This window comes from Hyla sarda, chromosome 1 (genome assembly GCF_029499605.1).
Source record: "Hyla sarda isolate aHylSar1 chromosome 1, aHylSar1.hap1, whole genome shotgun sequence".
Lineage (NCBI taxonomy): Eukaryota > Metazoa > Chordata > Amphibia > Anura > Hylidae > Hyla > Hyla sarda.
In genome coordinates this window covers 257,104,896-257,120,598 of record NC_079189.1, presented here as the reverse complement: position 1 = coordinate 257,120,598, position 15,703 = coordinate 257,104,896, and the positions used below count along the sequence as shown (strand labels likewise).

Sequence of the window (15,703 nt, the reverse complement as noted above, 5' to 3'; positions counted from 1 at the left end):
CGTTAAGCTTAGGATGGCCGTCGACAGCTTCACACCTTGTATACTGTGGATTTAAGCATCAATAAATTATTTTCGGAATCGGAGCGGAAGGCAGCAATAGAGCAAAATGTCAACGGCACCTGGGATTCCCAGCCAGTCTCCCATGCCAGTACTTACCGGGCCCTAAGCTAGGAAGCAGTCTGCGATCTGACAAGAGCAGGCGCGTTCAGCTTAGGATGGCCGTTGACATCTTCACGCCTTGTATACTGTTGATTTAAGCATCAATAAATATTTTTTTTAATCGGAGAGTAAGGCGGCAACAGATCAAAATGTCAATAGCACCTTGGATTGCCAGCCAGTCTCCCATGCCCGTACTTGCCGGGCAGCAGGCTGCGATCTGACAAGAACAGGCGCATTCAGCTTAGGATAGCCGTAGACGGCTTCACACCCTGTTTATTGTGGATTTAAGCATCAATAAATCCTTTTTGGAATCGGAGCAAAATGTCTACAGAGCTACAGAGCAAAATGTCAACAACACCTGAGATTCTCAGCCAGTCTCCCATGCTGGTACTTACCGGGCCCTAAGCTGGGTAGCAGTCTGCAATCTGACGAGAGCAGGCGCGTTCAGCTTAGGATGGCCATTAACAGCTTCATGCCCTTTATACTGTGCATTTAAGCATCAATAAATCCTTTTCCGAATCGGAGCGGAAGGCGGCAACAGATTAAAATGTCAACTGCACCCGGGATTCCCAGCCAGTCTCCCATGCTGGTACTTACCAGACCCTAAGCTGGGTAGCAGTCTGCGATCTGACGAGAGCAGGCGCGTTCAGCTTAGGATGGCCGTTGACAGCTTCACACTTTGTATACTGTGCATTTAAGCATCAATAAATCCTTTTCGGAATCGGAACGGAAGGCGGCAACAGAGCAAAATGTCAGCGGCAGCCGGGATTCCCAGCCAGTGTCCCATGCCGGTACATACCGGGCCCTAAGATCTGTACCAGTCTGCGATCTGACGAGAGCAGGCGCGTTAAGTTTAGGATGGCCGTCGACAGCTTCACAGCTTGTATACTGTGGATTTAAGCATCAATAAATTCTTTTCGGAATCGGAGCGGAAGGCGGCAACAGAGCAAAATGTCAACTGCACCCGGGATTCCCAGCCAGTCTCCCATGCCGGTACTTACTGGGCCCTAAGCTGGGTAGCAGTCTGCGATCTGACGAGAGCAGGCGCGTTCAGCTTAGGATGGCCGTTGACATCTTCACACCTTGTATATTGTGGATTTAAGCATCAATAAATATTTTTTTAATCGGAGAGGAAGGCGGCAACAGAGCAAAATGTCAATGGCACCTTGGATTGCCAGCCAGTCTCCCATGCCGGTAACTGCCGGGCAGCAGTCTGCGATCTGAGGAGAGCAGGCACGTTCAGGCTTAGGATGGCCGTTGACAGCTTCACACCCTGTTTATTGTGCATTTAAGCATCAATAAATCCTTTTCCGAATCTGAGCGGAAGGCGGCAACAGACTAAAATGTCAACTGCACCCGGGATTCCCAGCCAGTCTCCCATGCTGGTACTTACCAGGCCCTAAGCTGGGTAGCAGTTTGCGATCTGACGAGAGCAGGTGCATTTAGCTTAGGATGGCCGTTGACAGCTTCACACTTTGTATACTGTGGATTTAAGCATCAATAAATAATTTTCGGAATCGGAGCAGAAACAGAGCAAAATGTCAACTGCACCCGGGATTCCCAGCCAGTCTCCCATGCTGGTACTTATCAGGCCCGAAGCAGGGTAGCAGTCTGCGATCTGACGAGAACAGGCACATTCAGCTTAGGATGGCCGTAGACAACTTCACACCCTGTATACTGTGGATTTAAGCATCAATAAATCCTTTTCGGAATCGGAGCGTAAGGCGGCAACAGAGCAAAATGTCAACGACACCTGGGATTCCCAGCCAGTCTCCCATGCTGGTACTTACCGGGCCCTAAGCTGGGTAGCAGTCTGCGATCTGACGAGAGCAGGCGCGTTCAGCTTAGGATGGCCGTTGACAGCTTCACGCCCTTTATACTGTGCATTTAAGCATCAATAAATCCTTTTCCGAATCGGAGCGTAAGGCGGCAACAGATTAAAATGTCAACTGCACCCGGGATTCCCAGCCAGTGTCCCATGCCGGTACTTACCGGGCCCTAAGATCTGTACCAGTCTGCGATCTGACGAGAGCAGGCGCGTTAAGCTTAGGATGGCCGTCGACAGCTTCACACCTTGTATACTGTGGATTTAAGCATCAATAAATTCTTTTCGGAATCGGAGCGGAAGGCAGCAATAGAGCAAAATATCAACGGCACCCGGGATTACCAGCCAGTCTCACATGCCAGTACTTACCGGGCCCTAAGCTGGGTAGCAGTCTGCAATCTGACGAGAGCAGGCGCGTTCAGCTTAGGATGGCCGTTGACATCTTCACGCCTTGTATACTGTGGATTTAAGCATCAATAAATATTTTTTTTAATCGGAGAGGAAGGCGGCAACAGATCAAAATGTCAATAGCACCTTGGATTGCGAGCCAGTCTCCCATGCCCGTACTTGCCGGGCAGCAGTCTGCGATCTGACAAGAACAGGCGCATTCAGCTTAGGATAGCCGTAGACAGCTTCACACCCTGTATATTGTGGATTTAAGCATCAATAAATCCTTTTCGGAATCGGAGCAAAATGTCTACAGAGCTACAGAGCAAAATGTCAACAACACCTGAGATTCCCAGCCAGTCTCCCATGCTGGTACTTACCGGGCCCTAAGCTGGGTAGCAGTCTGCGATCTGACGAGAGCAGGCGCGTTCAGCTTAGGATGGCCGTTGACAGCTTCACACTTTGTATACTGTGCATTTAAGCATCAATAAAACCTTTTCGGAATCGGAACGGAAGGCGGCAACAGAGCAAAATGTCAACGGCAGCCGGGATTCCCAGCCAGTGTCCCATGCCGGTACTTACCGGGCCCTAAGATCTGTACCAGTCTGCGATCTGACGAGAGCAGGCGCGTTAAGCTTAGGATGGCCGTCGACAGCTTCACACCTTGTATACTGTGGATTTAAGCATCAATAAATATTTTTTTAATCGGAGAGGAAGGCGGCAACAGAGCAAAATGTCAACTGCACCCGGGATTCCCAGCTAGTCTCCCATGCCGGTACTTACTGGGCCCTAAGCTGGGTAGAAGTCTGCGATCTGACGAGAGCAGGCGCGTTCAGCTTAGGATGGCCGTTGACATCTTCACGCCTTGTATATTGTGGATTTAAGCATCAATAAATATTTTTTTAATCGGAGAGGAAGGCGGCAACAGAGCAAAATGTCAATGGCACCTTGGATTGCCAGCCAGTCTCCCATGCCGGTAACTGCCGGGCAGCAGTCTGCGATCTGAGGAGAGCAGGCACGTTCAGGCTTAGGATGGCTGTTGACAGCTTCACACCCTGTATATTGTGGATTTAAGCATCAATAAATCCTTTTCCGAATCGGAGGGGAAGGCGGCAACAGATTAAAATGTCAACTGCACCCGGGATTCCCAGCCAGTCTCCCATGCTGGTACTTACAAGGCTCTAAGCTGGGTAGCAGTCTGCGATCTGACGAGAACAGGCGCATTCAGCTTAGGATGGCCGTAGACGTCTTCACATCCTGTATACTGTGGATTTAAGCATCAATAAATCCTTTTCGGAATCGGAGCGGAAGGCGGCAACAGAGCAAAATGTCAACGACACCTGGGATTCCCAGCCAGTCTCCCATGCTGGTACTTACCAGGACCTAAGCTGGGTAGCAGTCTGCGATCTGACGAGAGCAGGCGCGTTCAGCTTAGGATGGCCGTTGACAGCTTCACACTTTGTATACTGTGGATTTAAGCATCAATAAATAATTTTCGGAATCTGAGCAGAAACAGAGCAAAATGTCAACTGCACCCGGGATTCCCAGCCAGTCTCCCTTGCTGGTACTTACCAGGCCCGAAGCAGGGTAGCAGTCTGCGATCTGACGAGAACAGGCGCGTTCAGCTTAGGATGGCCGTTGACAGCTTCTCGCCCTTTATACTGTGCATTTAGGCATCAATAAATCCTTTTCGGAATTGGAACGGAAGGCGGCAACAGAGCAAAATGTCGCCGGCAGCCGGAATTCCCAGCCAGTGTCCCATGCCGGTACTTACCGGGCCCTAAGATCTGTACCAGTCTGCGATCTGACGAGAGCAGAAGCGTTAAGCTTAGGATGGCCGTCGACAGCTTCACACCTTGTATACTGTGGATTTAAGCATCAATAAATTCTTTTCGGAATCGGAGCGGAAGGCAGCAATAGAGCAAAATATCAACGGCACCCGGGATTCCCAGCCAGTCTCACATGCCAGTACTTACCGGGCCCTAAGCTGGGTAGCAGTCTGCGATCTGACGAGAGAAGGCGCGTTCAGCTTAGGATGGCCGTTGACATCTTCACGCCTTGTATACTGTGGATTTAAGCATCAATAAATATTTTTTTAAATCAGAGAGGAAGGCGGCAACAGATCAAAATGTCAATAGCACCTTGGAATGCCAGCCAGTCTCCCATGCCCGGACTTGCCGGGCAGCAGTCTGCGATCTGACAAGAACAGGCGCATTCAGCTTAGGATAGCCGTAGACGGCTTCACACCCTGTATATTGTGGATTTAAGCATCAATAAATCCTTTTCGGAATCAAAGCAAAATGTCTACAGAGCTACATGTCAACAACACCTGAGATTCCCAGCCAGTCTCCCATGCTGGTACTTACCGGGCCCTAAGCTGTGTAGCAGTCTGCGATCTGGCGAGAGCAGGCGCGTTCAGCTTAGGATGGCCATTGACAGCTTCACACTTTGTATACTGTGGATTTAAGCATCAATAAATAATTTTCGGAATCGGAGCAGAAACAGAGCAAAATGTCAACTGCACCCGGGATTCCCAGCCAGTCTCCCATGCTGGTACTTACCAGGCCCGAAGCTGGGTAGCAGTCTGCGATCTGACGAGAACAGTCGCATTCAGCTTAGGATGGCCGTAGACATCTTCACACCCTGTATACTGTGGATTTAAGCATCAATAAATCCTTTTCGGAATCGGAGCGTAAGGCGGCAACAGAGCAAAATGTCAACGACACCTGGGATTCCCAGCCAGTCTCCCATGCTGGTACTTACCGGGCCCTAAGCTGGGTAGCAGTCTGCGATCTGACGAGAGCAGGCGCGTTCAGCTTAGGATGGCCGTTGACAGCTCCACGCCCTTTATACTGTGCATTTAAGCATCAATAAATCCTTTTCCGAATCGGAGCGGAAGGCGGCAACAGATTAAAATGTCAACTGCACCTGGGATTCCCAGCCAGTCTCCCATGCTGGTACTTACCAGGCCCTAAGCTGGGTAGCAGTCTGCGATCTGACGAGAGCAGGCACGTTCAGCTTAGGATGGCCGTTGACAGCTTCACACTTTGTATACTGTGGATTTAAGCATCAATAAAAAAAATTCGGAATCAGAGGGGAAACAGAGCAAAATGACAACTGCACCCGGGATTCCCAGCCAGTCTCCCATGCTGGTACTTACCAGGCCCGAAGCTGGGTAGCAGTCTGCGATCTGACGAGAAGAGGCGCATTCAGCTTAGGATGGCCGTTGACAGCTTCTCGCCCTTTATACTGTGCATTTAGGCATCAATAAATCCTTTTCGGAATTGGAACGGAAGGCGGCAACAGAGCAAAATGTCAACGACAGCCGGGATTCCCAGCCAGTGTCCCATGCCGGAACTTACCGGGCCCTAAGATCTGTACCAGTCTGCGATCTGACTAGAGCAGGCGCGTTAAGCTTAGGATGGCCGTCAACAGCTTCACACCTTGTATACTGTGGATTTAAGCATCAATAAATTATTTTCGGAATCGGAGCGGAAGGCAGCAATAGAGCAAAATATCAACGGCACCCGGGATTCCCAGCCAGTCTCCCATGCCAGTACTTACCGGGCCCTAAGCTGGGTAGCAGTCTGCAATCTGACGAGAGCAGGCGCGTTCAGCTTAGGATGGCCGTTGACATCTTCACTCTTTGTATACTGTGGATTTAAGCATCAATAAATATTTTTTTTAATCGGAGAGGAAGGCGGCAACAGATCAAAATGTCAATAGCACCTTGGATTGCCAGCCAGTCTCCCATGCCCGTACTTGCCGGGCAGCAGTCTGCGATCTGACAAGAACAGGCGCATTCAGCTTAGGATAGCCGTAGACGGCTTCACACCCTGTATATTGTGGATTTAATAAATCCTTTTCGGAATCGGAGCAAAATGCCTACAGAGCTACAGAGCAAAATGTCAACAACACCTGAGATTCCCAGCCAGTCTCCCATGCTGGTACTTACCGGGCCCTAAGCTGGGTAGCAGTCTGCGATCTGACGAGAGCAGGCGCGTTCAGCTTAGGATGTCCGTTAACAGCTTCAAGCCCTTTATACTGTGCATTTAAGCATCAATAAATCCTTTTCCGAATAGGAGCGGAAGGCGGCAACAGATTAAAATGTCAACTGCACCCGGGATTCCCAGCCAGTCTCCCATGCTGGTACTTACAAGGCCCTAAGCTGGGTAGCAGTCTGCGATCTGACGAGAGCAGGCGCGTTCAGCTTAGGATGGCCGTTGACAGCTTCTCATTTTGTATACTGTGCATTTAAGCATCAATAAATCCTTTTCGGAATCGGAACGGAAGGCGGCAACAGAGCAAAATGTCAACGGCAGCCGGGATTCCCAGCCAGTGTCCCATGCCGGTTCTTACCGGGCCCTAAGATCTGTACCAGTCTGCGATCTGACGAGAGCAGGCGCGTTCAGCTTAGGATGGCCATTGACAGCTTCATGCTTTTTATACTGTGCATTTAAGCATCAATAAATCCTTTTCGGAAACGGAATGGAAGGCGGCAACAGAGCAAAATGTCAACTGCACCCGGTATTCCCAGCCAGTCTCCCATGCCGGTACTTACTGGGCCCTAAGCTGGGTAGCAGTCTGCGATCTGACGAGAGCAGGCGCGTTCAGCTTAGGATGGCCATTGACATCTTCACGCCTTGTATATTGTGGATTTAAGCATCAATAAATAATTTTTTAATCGGAGAGGAAGGTGGCAACAGAGCAAAATGTCAATGGCACCTTGGATTGCCAGCCAGCCTCCCATGCCGGTAACTGCCGGGCAGCAGTCTGCGATCTGAGGAGAGCAGGCACGTTCAGGCTTAGGATGGCCGTTGACAGCTTCACACCCTGTGTATTGTGGATTTAAGCATCAATAAATCCTTTTCCGAATCGGAGCGGAATGCGGCGATCTGACGAGAGCAGGCGCGTTCAGCTTAGGATGGCCGTTGACAGCTTCTCGCCCTTTATACTGTGCATTTAGGCATAAATAAGCTTTGGATGGCCGTCAACAGCTTCACACCTTGTATACTGTGGATTTAAGCATCAATAAATTATTTTCGGAATCGGAGCGGAAGGCAGCAATAGAGCAAAATGTCAATGGCACCTGGGATTCCCAGCCAGTCTCCCATGCCAGTACTTACCGGGCCCTAAGCTGGGTAGCAGTCTGCGATCTGACGAGAGCAGGCGCGTTCAGCTTAGGATGGCCATTGACAGCTTCATGCTTTTTATACTGTGCATTTAAGCATCAATAAATCCTTTTCGGAATCGGAGAGTAAGGCGGCAACAGAGCAAAATGTCAATAGCACCTTGGATTGCCAGCCAGTCACCCATGCCCGTACTTGCCGGGCAGCAGTCTGCGATCTGACAAGAACAGGCACATTCAGCTTAGGATAGCCGTAGACGGCTTCATACCCTGTATACTGTGGATTTAAGCATCAATAAATCCTTTTCGGAATCGAAGCGGAAGGCGGTTACAGAGCAAAATGTCAACAACACCTGGGATTCCCAGCCAGTCTCCCATGCTGGTACTTACCGGGCCCTAAGCTGGGTAGCAGTCTGCGATCTGACGAGAGCAGGCGTGTTCAGCTTAGGATAGCCGTTGTACGCTTCACATTTTGTATACTGTGGATTTAAGCATCAATAAAACCTTTTCGGAATCGGAACGGAACGGAAGGCGGCAACAGAGCAAAATGTCAACGGCAGCCGGGATTCCCAGCCAGTGTCCCATGCCGGTACTTACCGGGCCCTAAGATCTGTACCAGTCTGCGATCTGACGACAGCAGGCCCGTTAAGCTTAGGATGGCCGTCGACAGCTTCACACCTTGTATACTGTGGATTTAAGCATCAATAAATTATTTTCGGAATCGGAGCGGAAGGCAGCAATAGAGCAAAATGTCAACGGCACCTGGGATTCCCAGCCAGTCTCCCATGCCAGTACTTACCGGGCCCTAAGCTGGGAAGCAGTCTGCGATCTGACAAGAGCAGGCGCGTTCAGCTTAGGATGGCCGTTGACATCTTCACGCCTTGTATACTGTTGATTTAAGCATCAATAAATATTTTTTTTAATCGGAGAGTAAGGCGTAACAGATCAAAATGTCAATAGCACCTTGGATTGCCAGCCAGTCTCCCATGCCCGTACTTGCCGGGCAGCAGTCTGCGATCTGACAAGAACAGGCGCATTCAGCTTAGGATAGCCGTAGACGGCTTCACACCCTGTATATTGTGGATTTAAGCATCAATAAATCCTTTTTGGAATCGGAGCAAAATGTCTACAGAGCTACAGAGCAAAATGTCAACAACACCTGAGATTCTCAGCCAGTCTCCCATGCTGGTACTTACCGGGCCCTAAGCTGGGTAGCAGTCTGCAATCTGACGAGAGCAGGCGCGTTCAGCTTAGGATGGCCATTAACAGCTCCATGCCCTTTATACTGTGCATTTAAGCATCAATAAATCCTTTTCCGAATCGGAGCGTAAGGCGGCAACAGATTAAAATGTCAGCTGCACCCGGGATTCCCAGCCAGTGTCCCATGCCGGTACTTACCGGGCCCTAAGATCTGTACCAGTCTGCGATCTGACGAGAGCAGGCGCGTTCAGCTTAGGATGGCCGTTGACATCTTCACGCCTTGTATACTGTGGATTTAAGCATCAATAAATATTTTTTTTAATCGGAGAGGAAGGCGGCAACAGATCAAAATGTCAATAGCACCTTGGATTGCCAGCCAGTCACCCATGCCCGTACTTGCCGGGCAGCAGTCTGCGATCTGACAAGAACAGGCGCATTCAGCTTAGGATAGCCGTAGACGACTTCACACCCTGTATATTGTGGATTTAAGCATCAATAAATCCTTTTCGGAATCGGAGCAAAATGTCTACAGAGCTACAGAGCAAAATGTCAACAACACCTGAGATTCCCAGCCAGTCTCCCATGCTGGTACTTACCGGGCCCTAAGCTGGGTAGCAGTCTGCGATCTGACGAGAGCAGGTGCGTTCAGCTTAGGATGGCCGTTGACAGCTTCACACTTTGTATACTGTGCATTTAAGCATCAATAAATCCTTTTCGGAATCGGAACGGAAGGCGGCAACAGAGCAAAATGTCAACGGCAGCCGGGATTCCCAGCCAGTGTCCCATGCCGGTACTTACCGGGCCCTAAGATCTGTACCAGTCTGCTATCTGACGAGAGCAGGCGCGTTAAGCTTAGGATGGCTGTCGACAGCTTCACACCTTGTATACTGTGGATTTAAGCATCAATAAATTCTTTTCGGAATCGGAACGGAAGGCGGCAACAGAGCAAAATGTCGACTGCACCCGGGATTCCCAGCTAGTCTCCCATGCCGGTACTTACTGGGCCCTTAGCTGGGTAGCAGTCTGCGATCTGACGAGAGCAGGCGCGTTCAGCTTAGGATGGCTGTTGACAGCTTCACACTTTGTATACTGTGCATTTAAGCATCAATAAATCCTTTTCGGAATCGGAACGGAAGGCGGCAACAGAGCAAAATGTCAACGGCAGCCGGGATTCCCAGCCAGTGTCCCATGCCGGTACTTACCGGGCCCTAAGATCTGTACCAGTCTGCGATCTGACGAGAGCAGGCGCGTTAAGCTTAGGATGGCCGTCGACAGCTTCACACCTTGTATACTGTGGATTTAAGCATCAATAAATTCTTTTCGGAATCGGAGCGGAAGGCGGCAACAGAGCAAAATGTCAACTGCACCCGGGATTCCCAGCCAGTCTCCCATGGCGGTACTTACTGGGCCCTAAGCTGGGTAGCAGTCTGCGATCTGACGAGAGCAGGCGCGTTCAGCTTAGGATGGCCGTTGACATCTTCACGCCTTGTATATTGTGGATTTAAGCATCAATAAATATTTTTTTCATCGGAGAGGAAGGCGGCAACAGAGCAAAATGTCAATGGCACCTTGGATTGCCAGCCAGTCTCCCATGCCGGTAACTGCCGGGCAGCAGTCTGCGATCTGAGGAAAGCAGGCACGTTCAGGCTTAGGATGGCCGTTGACAGCTTTACACCCTGTATATTGTGGATTTAAGCATCAATAAATCATTTTCCGAATCGGAGCGGAAGGCGGCAACATATTAAAAAGTCAACTGCACCCGGGATTCCCAGCCAGTCTCCCATGCTGGTACTTACCAGGACCTAAGCTGGGTAGCAGTCTGCGATCTGACGAGAGCAGGCACGTTCAGCTTAGGATGGCCGTTGACAGCTTCACACTTTGTATACTGTGCATTTAAGCATCAATAAAACCTTTTCGGAATCGGAGCGGAAGGCGGCAACAGAGCAAAATGTCAACTGCACCCGGGATTCCCAGCTAGTCTCCCATGCCGGTACTTACTGGGCCCTAAGCTGGGTAGAAGTCTGCGATCTGACGAGAGCAGGCGCGTTCAGCTTAGGATGGCCGTTGACATCTTCACGCCTTGTATATTGTGGATTTAAGCATCAATAAATATTTTTTTAATCGGAGAGGAAGGCGGCAACAGAGCAAAATGTCAATGGCACCTTGGATTGCCAGCCAGTCTCCCATGCCGGTAACTGCCGGGCAGCAGTCTGCGATCTGAGGAGAGCAGGCACGTTCAGGCTTAGGATGGCTGTTGACAGCTTCACACCCTGTATATTGTGAATTTAAGCATCAATAAATCCTTTTCCGAATCGGAGGGGAAGGCGGCAACAGATTAAAATGTCAACTGCACCCGGGATTCCCAGCCAGTCTCCCATGCTGGTACTTACAAGGCTCTAAGCTGGGTAGCTGTCTGCGATCTGACGAGAACAGGCGCATTCAGCTTAGGATGGCCGTAGACGTCTTCACACTCTGTATACTGTGGATTTAAGCATCAATAAATCCTTTTCGGAATCGGAGCGGAAGGCGGCAACAGAGCAAAATGTCAACTGCACCCGGGATTCCCAGCCAGTCTCCCTTGCTGGTACTTACCACGCCCGAAGCAGGGTAGCAGTCTGCGATCTGACGAGAACAGGCGCGTTCAGCTTAGGATGGCCGTTGACAGCTTCTCGCCCTTTATACTGTGCATTTAGGCATCAATAAATCCTTTTCGGACTTGGAACGGAAGGCGGCAGCAGAGCAAAATGTCGCCGGCAGCCGGGATTCCCAGCCAGTGTCCCATGCCGGTACTTACCGGGCCCTAAGATCTGTACCAGTCTGCGATCTGACGAAAGCAGGCGCGTTAAGCTTAGGATGGCCGTCGACAGCTTCACACCTTGTATACTGTGGATTTAAGCATCAATAAATTCTTTTCGGACCGGAGCGGAAGGCAGCAATAGAGCAAAATATCAACGGCACCCGGGATTCCCAGCCAGTCTCCCATGCCAGTACTTACCGGGCCCTAAGCTGGGTAGCAGTCTGCGATCTGACGAGAGAAGGCGCGTTCAGCTTAGGATGGCCGTTGACATCTTCACGCCTTGTATACTGTGGATTTAAGCATCAATAAATATTTTTTTTAATCGGAGAGGAAGGCGGCAACAGATCAAAATGTCAATAGCACCTTGGAATGCCAGCCAGTCTCCCATGCCCGGACTTGCCGGGCAGCAGTCTGCGATCTGACAAGAACAGGCGCATTCAGCTTAGGATAGCCGTAGACGGCTTCACACCCTGTATATTGTGGATTTAATAAATCCTTTTCGGATTCGGAGCAAAATGTCTACAGAGCAAAATGTCAACAACACCTGAGATTCCCAGCCAGTCTCCCATGCTGGTACTTACCGGGCCCTAAGCTGGGTAGCAGTCTGCGATCTGACGAGAGCAGGCGCGTTCAGCTTAGGATGTCCGTTAACAGCTTCAAGCCCTTTATACTGTGGATTTAAGCATCAATAAATTCTTTTCGGAATCGGAGCGGAAGGCAGCAATAGAGCAAAATATCAACGGCACCCGGGATTCCCAGCCAGTCTCCCATGCCAGTACTTACCGGGCCCTAAGCTGGGTAGCAGTCTGCGATCTGACGAGAGAAGGCGCGTTCAGCTTAGGATGGCCGTTGACATCTTCACGCCTTGTATACTGTGGATTTAAGCATCAATAAATATTTTTTTTAATCAGAGAGGAAGGCGGCAACAGATCAAAATGTCAATAGCACCTTGGAATGCCAGCCAGTCTCCCATGCCCGGACTTGCCGGGCAGCAGTCTGCGATCTGACAAGAACAGGCGCATTCAGCTTAGGATAGCCGTAGACGGCTTCACACCCTGTATATTGTGGATTTAAGCATCAATAAATCCTTTTCGGAATCAAAGCAAAATGTCTACAGAGCTACATGTCAACAACACCTGAGATTCCCAGCCAGTCTCCCATGCTGGTACTTACCGGGCCCTAAGCTGTGTAGCAGTCTGCGATCTGGCGAGAGCAGGCGCGTTCAGCTTAGGATGGCCATTGACAGCTTCACACTTTGTATACTGTGGATTTAAGCATCAATAAATAATTTTCGGAATCGGAGCAGAAACAGAGCAAAATGTCAACTGCACCCGGGATTCCCAGCCAGTCTCCCATGCTGGTACTTACCAGGCCCGAAGCTGGGTAGCAGTCTGCGATCTGACGAGAACAGTCGCATTCAGCTTAGGATGGCCGTAGACATCTTCACACCCTGTATACTGTGGATTTAAGCATCAATAAATCCTTTTCGGAATCGGAGCGTAAGGCGGCAACAGAGCAAAATGTCAACGACACCTGGGATTCCCAGCCAGTCTCCCATGCTGGTACTTACCGGGCCCTAAGCTGGGTAGCAGTCTGCGATCTGACGAGAGCAGGCGCGTTCAGCTTAGGATGGCCGTTGACAGCTCCACGCCCTTTATACTGTGCATTTAAGCATCAATAAATCCTTTTCCGAATCGGAGCGGAAGGCGGCAACAGATTAAAATGTCAACTGCACCTGGGATTCCCAGCCAGTCTCCCATGCTGGTACTTACCAGGCCCTAAGCTGGGTAGCAGTCTGCGATCTGACGAGAGCAGGCACGTTCAGCTTAGGATGGCCGTTGACAGCTTCACACTTTGTATACTGTGGATTTAAGCATCAATAAAAAAAATTCGGAATCAGAGGGGAAACAGAGCAAAATGTCAACTGCACCCGGGATTCCCAGCCAGTCTCCCATGCTGGTACTTACCAGGCCCGAAGCTGGGTAGCAGTCTGCGATCTGACGAGAAGAGGCGCATTCAGCTTAGGATGGCCGTTGACAGCTTCTTGCCCTTTATACTGTGCATTTAGGCATCAATAAATCCTTTTCGGAATTGGAACGGAAGGCGGCAACAGAGCAAAATGTCAACGACAGCCGGGATTCCCAGCCAGTGTCCCATGCCGGAACTTACCGGGCCCTAAGATCTGTACCAGTCTGCGATCTGACTAGAGCAGGCGCGTTAAGCTTAGGATGGCCGTCAACAGCTTCACACCTTGTATACTGTGGATTTAAGCATCAATAAATTATTTTCGGAATCGGAGCGGAAGGCAGCAATAGAGCAAAATATCAACGGCACCCGGGATTCCCAGCCAGTCTCCCATGCCAGTACTTACCGGGCCCTAAGCTGGGTAGCAGTCTGCAATCTGACGAGAGCAGGCGCGTTCAGCTTAGGATGGCCGTTGACATCTTCACTCTTTGTATACTGTGGATTTAAGCATCAATAAATATTTTTTTTAATCGGAGAGGAAGGCGGCAACAGATCAAAATGTCAATAGCACCTTGGATTGCCAGCCAGTCTCCCATGCCCGTACTTGCCGGGCAGCAGTCTGCGATCTGACAAGAACAGGCGCATTCAGCTTAGGATAGCCGTAGACGGCTTCACACCCTGTATATTGTGGATTTAATAAATCCTTTTCGGAATCGGAGCAAAATGCCTACAGAGCAAAATGTCAACAACACCTGAGATTCCCAGCCAGTCTCCCATGCTGGTACTTACCGGGCCCTAAGCTGGGTAGCAGTCTGCGATCTGACGAGAGCAGGCGCGTTCAGCTTAGGATGTCCGTTAACAGCTTCAAGCCCTTTATACTGTGCATTTAAGCATCAATAAATCCTTTTCCGAATAGGAGCGGAAGGCGGCAACAGATTAAAATGTCAACTGCACCCGGGATTCCCAGCCAGTCTCCCATGCTGGTACTTACCAGGCCCTAAGCTGGGTAGCAGTCTGCGATCTGACGAGAGCAGGCGCGTTCAGCTTAGGATGGCCGTTGACAGCTTCTCATTTTGTATACTGTGCATTTAAGCATCAATAAATCCTTTTCGGAATCGGAACGGAAGGCGGCAACAGAGCAAAATGTCAACGGCAGCCGGGATTCCCAGCCAGTGTCCCATGCCGGTTCTTACCGGGCCCTAAGATCTGTACCAGTCTGCGATCTGACGAGAGCAGGCGCGTTCAGCTTAGGATGGCCATTGACAGCTTCATGCTTTTTATACTGTGCATTTAAGCATCAATAAATCCTTTTCGGAAACGGAATGGAAGGCGGCAACAGAGCAAAATGTCAACTGCACCCGGTATTCCCAGCCAGTCTCCCATGCCGGTACTTACTGGGCCCTAAGCTGGGTAGCAGTCTGCGATCTGACGAGAGCAGGCGCGTTCAGCTTAGGATGGCCATTGACATCTTCACGCCTTGTATATTGTGGATTTAAGCATCAATAAATAATTTTTTAATCGGAGATGAAGGTGGCAACAGAGCAAAATGTCAATGGCACCTTGGATTGCCAGCCAGCCTCCCATGCCGGTAACTGCCGGGCAGCAGTCTGCGATCTGAGGAGAGCAGGCACGTTCAGGCTTAGGATGGCCGTTGACAGCTTCACACCCTGTGTATTGTGGATTTAAGCATCAATAAATCCTTTTCCGAATCGGAGCGGAATGCGGCGATCTGACGAGAGCAGGCGCGTTCAGCTTAGGATGGCCGTTGACAGCTTCTCGCCCTTTATACTGTGCATTTAGGCATAAATAAGCTTTGGATGGCCGTCAACAGCTTCACACCTTGTATACTGTGGATTTAAGCATCAATAAATTATTTTCGGAATCGGAGCGGAAGGCAGCAATAGAGCAAAATGTCAACGGCACCTGGGATTCCCAGCCAGTCTCCCATGCCAGTACTTACCGGGCCCTAAGCTGGGTAGCAGTCTGCGATCTGACGAGAGCAGGCGCGTTCAGCTTAGGATGGCCATTGACAGCTTCATGCTTTTTATACTGTGCATTTAAGCATCAATAAATCCTTTTCGGAATCGGAGAGTAAGGCGGCAACAGAGCAAAATGTCAATAGCACCTTGGATTGCCAGCCAGTCACCCATGCCCGTACTTGCCGGGCAGCAGTCTGCGATCTGACAAGAACAGGCACATTCAGCTTAGGATAGCCGTAGACGGCTTCATACCCTGTATACTG

General features: G+C 50.2%; 9 pseudogenes; all 9 read right to left on the bottom strand.

Moving 5' to 3' along the window:
• Positions 1-1,900: 1,900 nt before the first annotated feature.
• On the bottom strand, positions 1,901-2,020 carry LOC130313399 (5S ribosomal RNA; annotated as a pseudogene).
• A 682-nt stretch (positions 2,021-2,702) lies between these two features.
• LOC130334382 (5S ribosomal RNA) lies at positions 2,703-2,822 on the bottom strand (annotated as a pseudogene).
• Positions 2,823-3,699: 877 nt separating this feature from the next.
• LOC130351989 (5S ribosomal RNA) lies at positions 3,700-3,819 on the bottom strand (annotated as a pseudogene).
• A 1,266-nt stretch (positions 3,820-5,085) lies between these two features.
• Positions 5,086-5,205, bottom strand: LOC130313390 (5S ribosomal RNA; annotated as a pseudogene).
• A 2,243-nt stretch (positions 5,206-7,448) lies between these two features.
• On the bottom strand, positions 7,449-7,568 carry LOC130351915 (5S ribosomal RNA; annotated as a pseudogene).
• Positions 7,569-9,246: 1,678 nt separating this feature from the next.
• LOC130318537 (5S ribosomal RNA) lies at positions 9,247-9,366 on the bottom strand (annotated as a pseudogene).
• A 3,651-nt stretch (positions 9,367-13,017) lies between these two features.
• LOC130313381 (5S ribosomal RNA) lies at positions 13,018-13,137 on the bottom strand (annotated as a pseudogene).
• A 1,266-nt stretch (positions 13,138-14,403) lies between these two features.
• Positions 14,404-14,523, bottom strand: LOC130349577 (5S ribosomal RNA; annotated as a pseudogene).
• An 849-nt stretch (positions 14,524-15,372) lies between these two features.
• On the bottom strand, positions 15,373-15,492 carry LOC130336069 (5S ribosomal RNA; annotated as a pseudogene).
• Positions 15,493-15,703: the final 211 nt, after the last annotated feature.